Here is a 12,663-nt window from a genome sequence, read left to right on the forward strand (position 1 = left end):
ACACTGACCCTCAGGCCATCTCACCCAGACCCATTCCTCTATAACCCACCTAATTTACACATCCCTGAACACTACGAGCAATTTAGCATGTCTGATCCACCTAGCCTGCACATCCTTGGACAGTGGGTGGAAACTGGAGCACCTGGAGGAAACCCACGCAGACATGGGGAAAAACTCCACACAGACAGTCACCCAAGGCTGGAATCGAACCCAGGTCCCTGGTGCTGTGAGGCAGTAGTGCTAACCACTGAGCCACCATACCGCCCATCTTCGTGGTCAATGACCTATCTTTAGATCTGTATATTGTCTCAATTAATATATACTGATGCTGCTGATTGTCTGAATTATCTGATGTTCAATGCTGCTACCCACTTGGTCTTCAATTAATTTTCCAAATTTCTGCCACTAAGATATTGGAGTCTCTTTGTGTAGATTATCACCAAGGCTAACCATGATGGGAGTTTTGTTTCTAACATGGCAATGCATCATAAGAAATTGAGATCCATGGATATCGTGGGATTGAAGAATCCTTCAGATATTTATTACGTCTAGCTGTTATTTACAAACTTTACATTCATAGGTATGTGTGTCTGGGCTAACATTAAGCTTTTAAGTTGTACTCAACAGCATGCTTCCAGTTGCATGTCATGCTTCAAGTGATCCTGTGTAAGGTAGAGTATGAGATCTTTATACCCTCAAGTCACATACATTGATACAGCGATAATATCATGGCATATCAAAGTATACTGACATACTGACCATCCCCTATGGATGTCAATGGTTCAAGAGATGATTCTCCACCATGTTCTCACAGCTAATTATTGATAGGCAATAAATGCTGGCCTGGCCAGCAATGCCTACGTCCCATGGAAATTTCTTTTAAAAAGTCTTTAAAAGATGATCATATTTGTTCTTTCACCTCTGTCACTCTGTCAGTTATCTATCAGCTAGCCTGTCCAGAGAGCTCTGCACCGTGGCAATATGCTAAATACCAGAACATAGCTGCACCAAAACAGGAGCCCGAATGCCGAACAGGTGTGACAGAATTGAATCTCGTAACCAAAATATCTGCAAGATCCTCCTCCAACTTCAAAATCTTTTTCTGTCTGATATAAGTACATATCTATCCAAAAATTACCATTAATTATCTCTAATTGTCTTCAAAGCAAACAAAAATGATCCAGAACTTGCTGAAACATATAGAATACTTATCTCAATGTTATTTTGTTTTTTCTTGCTCCACGGAGCTGAAAATCAGTACCTGATGTAATATTACTTTTCATACTGCCTTGATCAAAGGGTCAGGTACCAACCTGCTTTACTTCATAGCGATCAAGTAGATTTTGTGTAAACGTTTCCATTGATATCTGTAACACAGATAAAACTCTATTCTCTCATCAGACCACTTCATTTAATGATACAGGATTATTGTTGTCCAGCCATTACTTATCGACTTCAAAGAGAGGTTAATGCACTCTACTCCATAAGTAACAAGGTGATCACAGCTAAGGGCAAAACTATGAAAATACAAATGCGCCATTCTATCTAATCACTTTTCATTTCATTAGAAGTAATTCTAACTTTAAGATGTGTGGAACATTGTCAGGACTGACTGGGGTCCAGTAAGTAGTCACAAATTGGGTAGATGCCCAGGTGTGACAAAATTCATAAATAGTTGTGACAATTCCATCCAGCTAGAAACAGTTGCTGTCTCAGTGACCTAACATTAATATAATTTAGTGTTAAAGAATTGAATATTGGAGGACTAGGAGGCTGGACAGCATGATCCCAGGGAAATGCCATGTCATAGAGACCATTGTTTGTACAATCTAACACGATTAAAAAGAATTTCCCTGTCTTGTAAAAAGCAATGGGTGTAGGTTGCCAGGTTGCTCTGTCAGCAGATGTAATGTCTGTGAGGTATAGGAATCAAAAGAAATGCTGGAGATAGCAACAAAAGGGGAACATTTAAACAAGTGAAATTGCCATTTGCTGATTGATCATTTTGTAAGTGTTGTATTAAACTCTGCTTTTACGAAGTTTAATGTTTGTGATTTACTGTGACAACCACATTAATGTACACTGAGACAGCATAGCAGACATGACATGATGTGTGATTATATATTCTATGGGATCGTCAAGGAAGTTGGTTCAAACCTTTGTAAATTTGGCAGCCAGCCAGCCACAAACAAGTTTCATTGCTACAGTCTTTTTTTCCAATTTGACAAAGGTAAGAGGGGATATCAGTCCTGTTCAGAGGATATTTCATTTCAGAAGGCCTATAAAATACTAATTGGATTAGCCTGCTGTTGGAATATCTTCAGTTTACTTGCCTTCTTCAAAGGATCTTAATGAAATGTAATTTTTATTTGAGCAGTCTGTGAGGGCATTTTAATCATTTGTACAATTCTGAAAAGGGGTGGACAGCATATTCTATATGATAATTTCCTCAGGGTAAGGTTCTACACATTGATGAAATGCAGTTGATCACATGGCTGCAGGTTGGTCACTTCTAATTTTTTCCTAATTAACCTGTTCAGAGTTGTTAGTACTCACCTATAGAGCAGGTGGGGCTTGAATCCAGGCCTCCCAGTCCAGGGGTAGGAACACTACCATTGTGCCACTATGAGGCACTTTTATTATGTGTGTCTATAAGGTTTTCCTGCTGACTGACCTTGGAAATTTAATCTGCAACCACAGAGGTGTGAAATGACATTTTAAGTGCCACACCTCCAGACTGTCCTTTTAAGTCTTTGTTTATAATTTTTACATGATTGTGTATCTTTGAAGTTCCTATGATTGACAGATAGCTAAGAGCACTCTGAAAGCTTGTTCTTTGTGGAGATTATCCTGTCAGATGTGAGTCTGCTCTGGGGTCAATGAGATCTATCCTATTGCGTGGCTGTTTTGTTGGTATTTAGGCTGTTGTTAATTTTCTCAATATGTACTGTACATAAATTACTGTGTACTGACATTAAACTCTGGATCCTTCAACAAACCCTTATTCATCCTGTCACTAACATCATGGAGCTTACCAGAAAAACACAATACAAAATCCGAGTGCTTCAAACCCCCGCTCTGTTTTACTAAGTTCAAAAGTTCAGTTGATTTAGAAATGCAAACAGATGGTAGAAGTATGATTGTTTCTTCAATTTGTTTTTTTCTGTTAACTAAATAAATGGTCAAATATCCTTACTTTTTATTTAACAAACATATATACATAGAAGACTACTACTTCATTATAACTATGAAATGCATTGTTTTCCTTTATGGCAGTAACAATTAGCCTCCTTTATACCATGGGACTTCCCGGGCTAGATTTTGATTTCATTTCAATCTTGAATCATTTTTGATATTTATGCTCTTTGTTCTTTGATTCCTAAATGTTGTTCCTGATTTTCCAGATACATTGTTTTCCCATTATAACAGGCATATTTAATGTATAACACTGTACTATAAATAAAAACTCACTGTGGAACCCATCAGACAAGTTGATATGGTGCAATTTTATGCAATACAAATAATATTACATTTCTAAAAGAAATTCTGAGAGTCTCTAATGCTGCGTATTGTTGAGTCAAGGAGATCTGTAGAACCATCGTAGCTCTTGACATCTGAGACAAAATATCCTTCTGAAATTCATTTTTTATTTCATCTCTGATTTAAATTTAAATCGACATAAACTAGGAGGGATGGCTAGCACATTCTGTGCAGTGCTTCATTACTGCTTCATAATTCCAGTCAGGAAGGCACACAACAGCTAACTCAAAAGCTCATCTTTCTTTCTCTTTCTCTCATATCTAGTGAAGGTGAACAAGCTGATCCAGTTCAAATGAACATTTTAGCAAGGATTAGGAACTATAGGGTCATCAGACATTCTGTGACTCATGAATGTTTCACAAATGAAATTTTAACTATTTCTCTCTGAATTCCATTTGATTTGAGGGGAGACCAAGTGATTGTGAGGAACATATTAAAAATTCTTAGCCTAAAAATTTATTAGCCCTGCTTGGGAGAATGAAAATATAGCATAGCATGATTTCCCAAAAAGTTAGTTATACAAATTAAAGGATGGTTGAAATGAATTTCATACCTGAAGCATTCTGGTCACTTGAGATTTCCGAAATCTTTTAAGAATTCTGGACTGGTGGTATAGGTCCAGAAATTTTAACTGAGTTGTGTATAAAAGTCCTAACATTGTGACACCATTCACGATTTACAAGCAATTGGGCAGTCATTTTAAAATACTTTTAAAATATGCTCTTTGTTTGATAAACAACACCTCAAACTTTAGTTTTTTCCTTCCCCACTTTTTGAAGAGTAGTTTTTGGTCTTCAAAGTTTTGGTTCATTATTGTACTTTCAAGGTGATGCCATAAACAAATGGTCTTGTTCCAAATCTAATTGAAAAATTATTTCTCGATTTAACAGAGAATGGCCACAGTTTGTTCTTTGTTTAAGAGGGAGCACCAAAGAAGGGAAGGCAACTTCTATCAGCCAAACTCATAACCTGCTTGCTTGGTTGGTGGGTCAGTTCCAACATGATCTTTTGTCCAGCTTCACCTACACTGGCACCTCAGTTTAACATTAACTTCCTCTTTGTGCATGAGTAACAGACTAATTGACCCAACATAAACTCAGATATGTACGTCGTCTGCACTTGCAATGCCATATTCATATTAATTTATAGGAACCTTACAATTCGATGAAAATTCCTTTATTATGAGTAGACATTGAGTTGATTGAAAAACAGGTGCACAATTGCTACTTTCTACATCTTCACTCGAGATTACATCTTCTTACTTTCTAAAATCATCTCACCATACCCCCTTCCAAAAGGCCTATTCAAAATCACTTCTTATCCTGAGTGGATTTGGCAGAAGCCCACAGCCACTTCCTACCTTTTTCCAGGCAGGAAGTGGACCAGTGTCATTTTCACAAAGTCAGGGAGATAAAGTCATCTGAGTCTAATTTCTAAGGCAGCATACAAATTTACACAAATATGTCATGAACTGGGTTAAAAACTCATAAAAAGGGAACCAGATTTCAAATTCTGTTTTTGTTGAAAGCATTTAACAGGTCTTCCTATAGCAGCAAGTTGTTTAAGATTGGCTGAGTAAACCAGGGATTCATTTAAATGAGTAAACAAAGCTACTCTGTCCTGTGAAAAATGATAAAATATAAACTTGGAAACGTCTTAGAGTTGGGTGACTTCATGTCATCCTTCTTGACTGAGGTGAGGCAAAGAAATGTAAGAAGCAAAGGTGCAGAAAAAAGAGGGAAATGTCTATAAGATTTGGATGTGATTTCCCGTCTCAAAGGAAAACCTGATAATGATAAAAGATGTCTGTATTTCCTAACCTGATCAGTATTAGAATACAACAGAATATTGGATCGGTTCTCTTATGTTCTGTGAATAGTTGATGTTTAATGTCAATTGGGCTTTGTGGTGGTGAGAGCTTTTAGAACAGCTCTCATTTCTCAATTTGTGAAAAATAAGACAAACAACCCAGTGTTACACATTCAACAGAGGTATTAAGAAAATAAAAGGTATTTAGCAGCCCATTTATTGAATTGTGAAAATCTTTGGTACTACTTGGAAATGTCTTCTAAAAATTGAAATGTACATTTTATCACTGACTTCTTAAAAATAATTAAAAATGGAATAAGACAATTCGCTCTGTAATTAAGGCATTCGAGACTTGCCACAGCTTTTTTTTTGATACTGCAGACCTGAGGGAGTTAACAATGCAGCCGTATAGTGTGATACATTTCTTTCATATCTACCCAGGGTCACTAATGATAACGTACATAAGGCTGACAAATAAATGAGGTTCAACATTAAGTGTGGCAATGCTCCTAGCTCAGCCAATGAACACAAAGCACACTACAAAAATGCTAGGAAACAACAGTTACCATAGCAACTGTCTTTTTTTTAGGCGATTCAAGCATCACTACAGTATCTAACACAATATATTCAGGACTATCAGAAATTTTGGAGAGCTGATGATGTATAACTGAGAATAATGGCTTTGGTATATTATAGCAAAATAGTCACTCCAGTCATCCATCTAAAAACACAAAATTAGATTGTGGTAGGGATGAAGGTGATGAGGATGCTGTATGCATTTACACACATATAATGCTAATGAAGGACTTCTTCAGCCCGTTGTCGAAGCTTGTATCTCTAGGGAAGCTATTGCCATATCCAGATTGTAAAACTAATATCTAAGTTCATTCACACTCCAAATATTTTCAAATCAGTAAGTCTCACTAATGTGTGTGCTTATAAGGCCTGCAATTTTACTCTGCATTATAGTTAATACTGATGAGTAAAATAATGTGCATAATAATAATCTGAATTATTCACACCCACTTTTCCATTCTCAATTTGAAATTCTTCTAACAGTTATGCACCAATAGTTCTTAGATACTTTATTCTATAACTTCATGAAAAACATGTGAATTCAGATTTCAGGTTTCTCTCAAATCATGTTCACATGGCAGAAGACTGACAAAGAAGTTTTAAGCAGGTAAGGCTTTTATTCATGAGAGTTTGCAAGATGAGGAGAGATGGTAATGAAAGATTCTGAGGAGGCTTGACAGGGTAGATGTTGAGAGAATGTTTTATTAGTGTAAGAATCTCACAGAAGGGGGCATAGTTACAGTAAAAGGAGACACTCATTTCAATCTGAGATGCAAAGGAATTTCTTTTCACAGAAAGTAGTGAATATCTGGAATTGTCTACTGCAGAGGGTTGTGGAGGCTAGATCACTGAAGGTATTAGAAGAGGAGAGAGATATATTTTTGACATATCAGTCAGTTGACAGCTATGATGAGGTGGCACAAATGAGGAGTTATGGTCTGGGGCTGACCAACCATGATCTTGTTGACTGTCGTGGTAGGTATAACGGGCTGAATGGCTGACTCATGCTCCTATTTCTTCTGTTTTTATGTTATGTAACTGAATTTTTAAAGACTCCTAAGAAGTGTGAAAGTGATTTCCGTTCATGTGTGACATAGTAAAGAAGTGACATTGTAAAGCAATGTTGATCAAGTGAGCTCCCCCTCGACAGTCCGAATAAAGTCTTAAAAGACTATTTCCACCTGTTGTGCCAATTTGCTTTTGCAACAGGCCCAGTTAAAGAGAATAAGCAGGGCTTTGGGGCTAAATTGGGCAACTCTTTGAAGAGTCGCCATACACACTAAACGTTGAATGGGCACCCTCTATGCTGTAAGAGTCTTGTTTTAAAAACAAACATGCATACTTGCATGCAGAGGAAGAAAAGGAAGCAGAAAATATAAAAAAGAGATGAGAAACAAGAAATAAGAGATACAAAAACAAAGTTGCTGGAAAAGCTTAGCAGGTCTGGCAGCATCTGTGGAGGAGAAAACAGAGTTAACGTTTCGGGTCCGGTGACCCTTCCTCAGAACTTCTCTTTGTTTCTGCCATTACTCACTCAGAGTTAGGCGCTAGAGAGAAGAAAATTTGAATTGAACACTTAGCCCGTCAGGCTGGCATAAAGCTATCAAGATGTCCTTTATACAATTCCTGGCTCACCTCCATCCAGACAGCGGGAATGTCAATGCTTTCTGATGTGTGAAATACTGCAGCTTGACCATTCCAACAAAACCTCATTGCTGATGCTAATGTGCGTCCCTCTGCTCTGAATAGAAAAGAAAAATATGGTTTTGTGTATTAAGAGGAAACGTTGCACTTATTCTGAAATTTGGGAAAAAAAACATTCAAGTAGTTTTAAGAATCATGTAGACAGTTGGTGAGAAAGCATGCTCACATTGTGAGAGTCTTTGGTTGCCAGCAAGCTAGGGAGGCATCTTCAAATACTTAGGAATATCGAAGAAATGCCATGTAGGCTCGGAAACATATTGCGGTTTGAGTGCCCTGTGCACACTCAGTAGAGCCAATCCATTACCTTCAGCGTGCAAACATTACACTTCTTCATCTCTCCCTCAGTCCAGTGAATGTCTTTCATATTCATATTCATGAACACCCCCTTGGAGATAACATCATTTGCAGGAGCAGCAACCTCCTCAAATGGCTTTGCTGCATACATTTGAAGTGTTTCTTTCTGCTTCATAACTTGATACTTTCTTCAGGATTACCTTGTTTAATTACATCTCCAGGATTGTCTGTTATGGATGATTGTTACTATGATGGATTTTTAAAAGGCCAGTAAGTTATAGTGCATATTCATTAAATTACGCCAAGGTTTTAAACACTAAATTATGAGGACAGATTGCGGGTGCATCTGGGAACATAGGACAGCCCATTTACCATTTAATTAGATCATGGTCAGTCTGCATCTTCACTTCATTTGCCTTCCTTTGCTCCATATTTCTTGATGCCAATCCTAAAAGAAAGCTATGATCTCAGTCTGGCAAATTTTAATGGTACCCAGAGTTTTTTATGTGGAGTGTTTCAGCCTTCCATTACCCTTTATATGAAAAAGTATTTACTGATTTCATTTCTTTGCCGGCACCTTCCAAGTCCTCCACCTCTATGGCCTAGAAGGACAAGGGCAGGAGATACATGGGAAATGCAGGTTCTCCTTTGAGGCACACACCAACCTGGACTTGGAGTTGAATCATGGTTCCTTCTTTGTTGCTGGGTCAAAATCCTGGTACTCCCTTTCTAATAGCACTGTGACTGTTCCTACACCAAGGACTGTTCCCAAGGACTACAGCAGTTTAAGGGCAATTCTCGAGGGCAATTGGGAATGTGAAATAAAGGCTGGCCAACCAGTGATGATCACATGCCATGAACAATTAAAAAAATTCTGAATGCTTAGCGCTATATATTAAAATTATTTTTTGTTATTCTGCATTTCCCGTCAGATGAAGGAGTTTCCGTTGAATTCTGCTATCAGTTTAAAATGTCTGTATTAGGGCACTGTCAACTTCTAAATTATGAATTAAGATTTTGCAATCTGTCCTCATGATTTAACCTTTAAAATCTTGCTATGGTTTGGTGAATCTACATTATAACCTCTCCAGTAAATCCATCAAAATAAAATCCATGCGCCCTCCGTTGTCTACCAGATCTATTAACAACTCAAACAATAATCGCTTTGGACGATGTTGCCCTTTAAAAAAAGCTATTCTGGCTTTTTTCCTTCATTCATAATTGCTCAAGTGCTTAGTCACTATGCCCCATTTTAGATGTGTTCACTCCATTCATACCAGTTGTATGATCCTTTGACCTCTCTACCTATAAACTGTGTCTGTGTGCTCTCCTCTCACTGCACCTGATGAAGGGGCTGTGCTCTGAAAACTTGTGATTTTGAATAAACCTCTTGGCCTATAACCTTCTGTTGCATGATTTTTGACTTTGTCCCCAATAACATATTCTAATAATATGTGCACATTAGCCATTTGACTAATAGGCGCTGGATATTCTAAATAAAAAGCGAAAGAACTGCGGATGCTGTAAATCAGGAACAAAAACAGAAGTTGCTGGAAAAGCTCAGCAGGTCTGGCAGCATCTGTGAAGGAAAAAACAGAGTTAACGTTTCAGGTCCGGTTCTGAGGGAGGGTCACCGGACCTGAAATGTTAACTTCGATATTCTAATCTCTCTTTCCTATCTTTCCTAAATAGTGATGTAACATCATCAATTTTCCAATTTAAGAATATTTTAGAGATCAAGGCCAAAGCATTCGCAATTTCCTTACTAACTTCATTTAATACCCCAGAGTGAAAACCATCAGACACTGGATATTTATCTATCTCTAGTCTCATCATTATTTCACTATTGATTTTTAATTGATTTCAAATCTAATATGTTTCTCTCCTTGATTTTTTTTTTGTATCTCTGGTACTTATCCTCTATAGTAAAAATAAATACAAAGTCTGCAATTTTCTGATTGTCAATTATAATATATACTTATGTGTCTTTCAGTGACAAATATTACTTTTACAACAGCTCTTGAAAATTGACAATACAATACATCTGGTTGTACTAAAATGCACTTTTAAATACAATTTAATCTACAGTGACCCACCATTGTGTTTTTATAATTTGAGTATAGATGGTTCACTGCTGCTGGATTCTATTGCCATGGTTACAGAGCCTTTTCACTTGTATATTTTAGAGAACTTAGAGCTATTGATATTGTCACAGCACCTTTGTAAGTAATTGAAGAACTCCATGATTGAGCTCTGGTGCTTTTAGCACATTTACAAGAATGGTGGCTTTGTGAACATTGGACTGGCTTCTTGTATAGGGTCAAGAATCGTATAACCTGTTTAATATTCCAAAGTGTTATCGAACTCTTTTGCTAGTCTGGACACCAAATATTATGAATTCAGCAACTGCTTTTAGTCTTAGAAACATTGTAAGGTTTCACTAACCATGATATGCCATGAGAAACAATCTTACATAAATCTTGCAGCTCCCAACTAATACTCAGGTACTTTCAGCTCTCCATGTCAGTGTTTTACCAACTTTAACAAGTGTGTGGATGTCAGGCAAAGGCATACCAACTTAAAGTAATTTCTTTTCTAAGTTTTTTTTTATAACTGAACAATTACTGTAGTCATAGCAATGGAAGATGATTGTGTCAAACCACTGTTCGATTGAACAAGATGCTTTATCAGCCATCATGAACACTGACATCAATACGGGTTCCAATAAAATCGTTCATAGTTTAAATATTAAAAGAGTCAAGAAACATTTACTTTAAAATAAATATTGTGTACTGTCAGAAAATTCTATATCTAATTGCCATGGTTAATTTATGGACATGCAATATATCAATCCATAAGTTGGAAAATGTCAGGTATGCCCAGGGATTTCTCAATGGGATACAATTATTGGTCTCACTTACATGGAAATCATTCCCAGATATAAAATGACCTTAAAACACTGTATTTCTAGATAAAAGTTCAGGATAATGCTGTTGGGTATTAGTATTATTTCAAAAATCCAAATGTGTAAGCTATCAAAAGCAGAACTAGAAATTTCACATGCCAGCTTAGTAAGGATGACTTTATAGAATAGAATCCCTACAGTGAGGAAGCAGGCCAATTGGCCAATCGAGTCCACATCAGCCCTCTGAAGAGTATCCCATCCAGACACACCCCCCTATCCCATCCCTGTAACCCTGCATTTCCCATGGCTAATCCACCTAGCCTGCACACCCCTGGACACTATGGGCAATTTAGCATGGTCAATCCACCTAACCTGCACGTCTTTTGACTGTGGGAGGAAACCAGAGCACCCGAGGAAACCCACACAAGAGAGAATGTGCAAACTCCACACAGACAGAGCTGCTTGTCTGATTTGTCAAACTGATGCAGAAAGTCATTTGACAGCCTGCCTAAATGACTTGCACCATCTTGGATGGATCTTTCTCTACATTTTCACATTTTCAGTCAATGTGCCATAACTGTACGATCATAACCCCATAAAATGATTTGAATGACTGTTGAGATTTGCAAGGAAAATATGTTTATGAACTATCTGTGAATATCCATTCAACACAGAGTTCAGGTATTAAACTGGTGTTGGTAAGTCAAAGGTGAATCAGGGATTTGATTAGTGGAGCGATAAAATCATTTTCATCTGTTCAAGTCCAGGGAAGGAAAAAGGAGATAGTGACAGGTCGCTGGCTCATATCTGTGCCGGTTCCTTAGTTAAACTTAAAGCAGTAACATGTGGTACATTATAAGAGTAGAATCAACCAATCTGGAAGCCAATGACTCACTCCTGGTTTTTGATAATGATTGACACTGTTATGGACCAGACTAGACCCCCTCAAAATATTTTAAGAAGGTAGCCAAGACCCTAACTTTTTATTATTTTAAAACAAATTAAGTGCTGTGTTCCAGATGCAATGTAACTGGTTGAACTGTTTGATGTTAAGCAAAGCATCATTTATTCAAACTCTGTAGTTTAAATACAAGAAAAGGAAGAAGAACTTAGAATAATATAACTCTATTGGAAAACTTAACATAATAGATACAGCACTATTATTAATTAACTGCTTCAGTATAGTAATGTCCCATAAACACACCTCTTGGCAAAAAGGCTATTTCGTAAACAGATTTTCTCACATGCAATGCTCACAGTAAGGAAGAGAAACCCCAGCTTTTAGCTGTAGACCAAGAGAGAGGAAAATAGCTTCTACTGCTTCAGCACTCCAGCAGCTTCTGCTGGATCTAAAAGCTAAAAATAAATGAGAAGTCCTGTCTGTGAGAATTGGCTACAACCATTCAGGCTGCTTCTATTGTTTCAACAGTAAAAAAAATCTCAAGGCCTCACAAGCTGTTTATGTACCACAGATTGCTTGGTGCCTCTCGTTCAATCTCTCTCTTAAAAGAAAACAGGACAAAATACATCTCTTAAAGCCACAGCATTGTCACACACAAAAAGAGAGAACATTGGCCATTCAGAATTTTTAAAAAATTTATGTTAAAAGTAGAGTTCTTTGTTAGATTCCATATTTTAACCAGAAATTAACTTTTATTTTCTCTGTTCTATTTCCATCAGAACTAATACCTATCAGCTTCAGGAGACTTCTATTATTAGCACAAGATATTTTAAGGACAGTGTCAGAGGTCTGAAGTTAATTTGTGGCTGCCTGCACCAGAGAGAAGAAAATTACCTTATTGTAAGTAGTCTGACTTGGAGAAAAGTGAAAGTGA

The sequence above is a fragment of the Rhincodon typus genome, chromosome 8 (genome assembly GCF_021869965.1).
Source record: "Rhincodon typus isolate 14 chromosome 8, sRhiTyp1.1, whole genome shotgun sequence".
Taxonomy (NCBI): Eukaryota; Metazoa; Chordata; class Chondrichthyes; order Orectolobiformes; family Rhincodontidae; genus Rhincodon; species Rhincodon typus.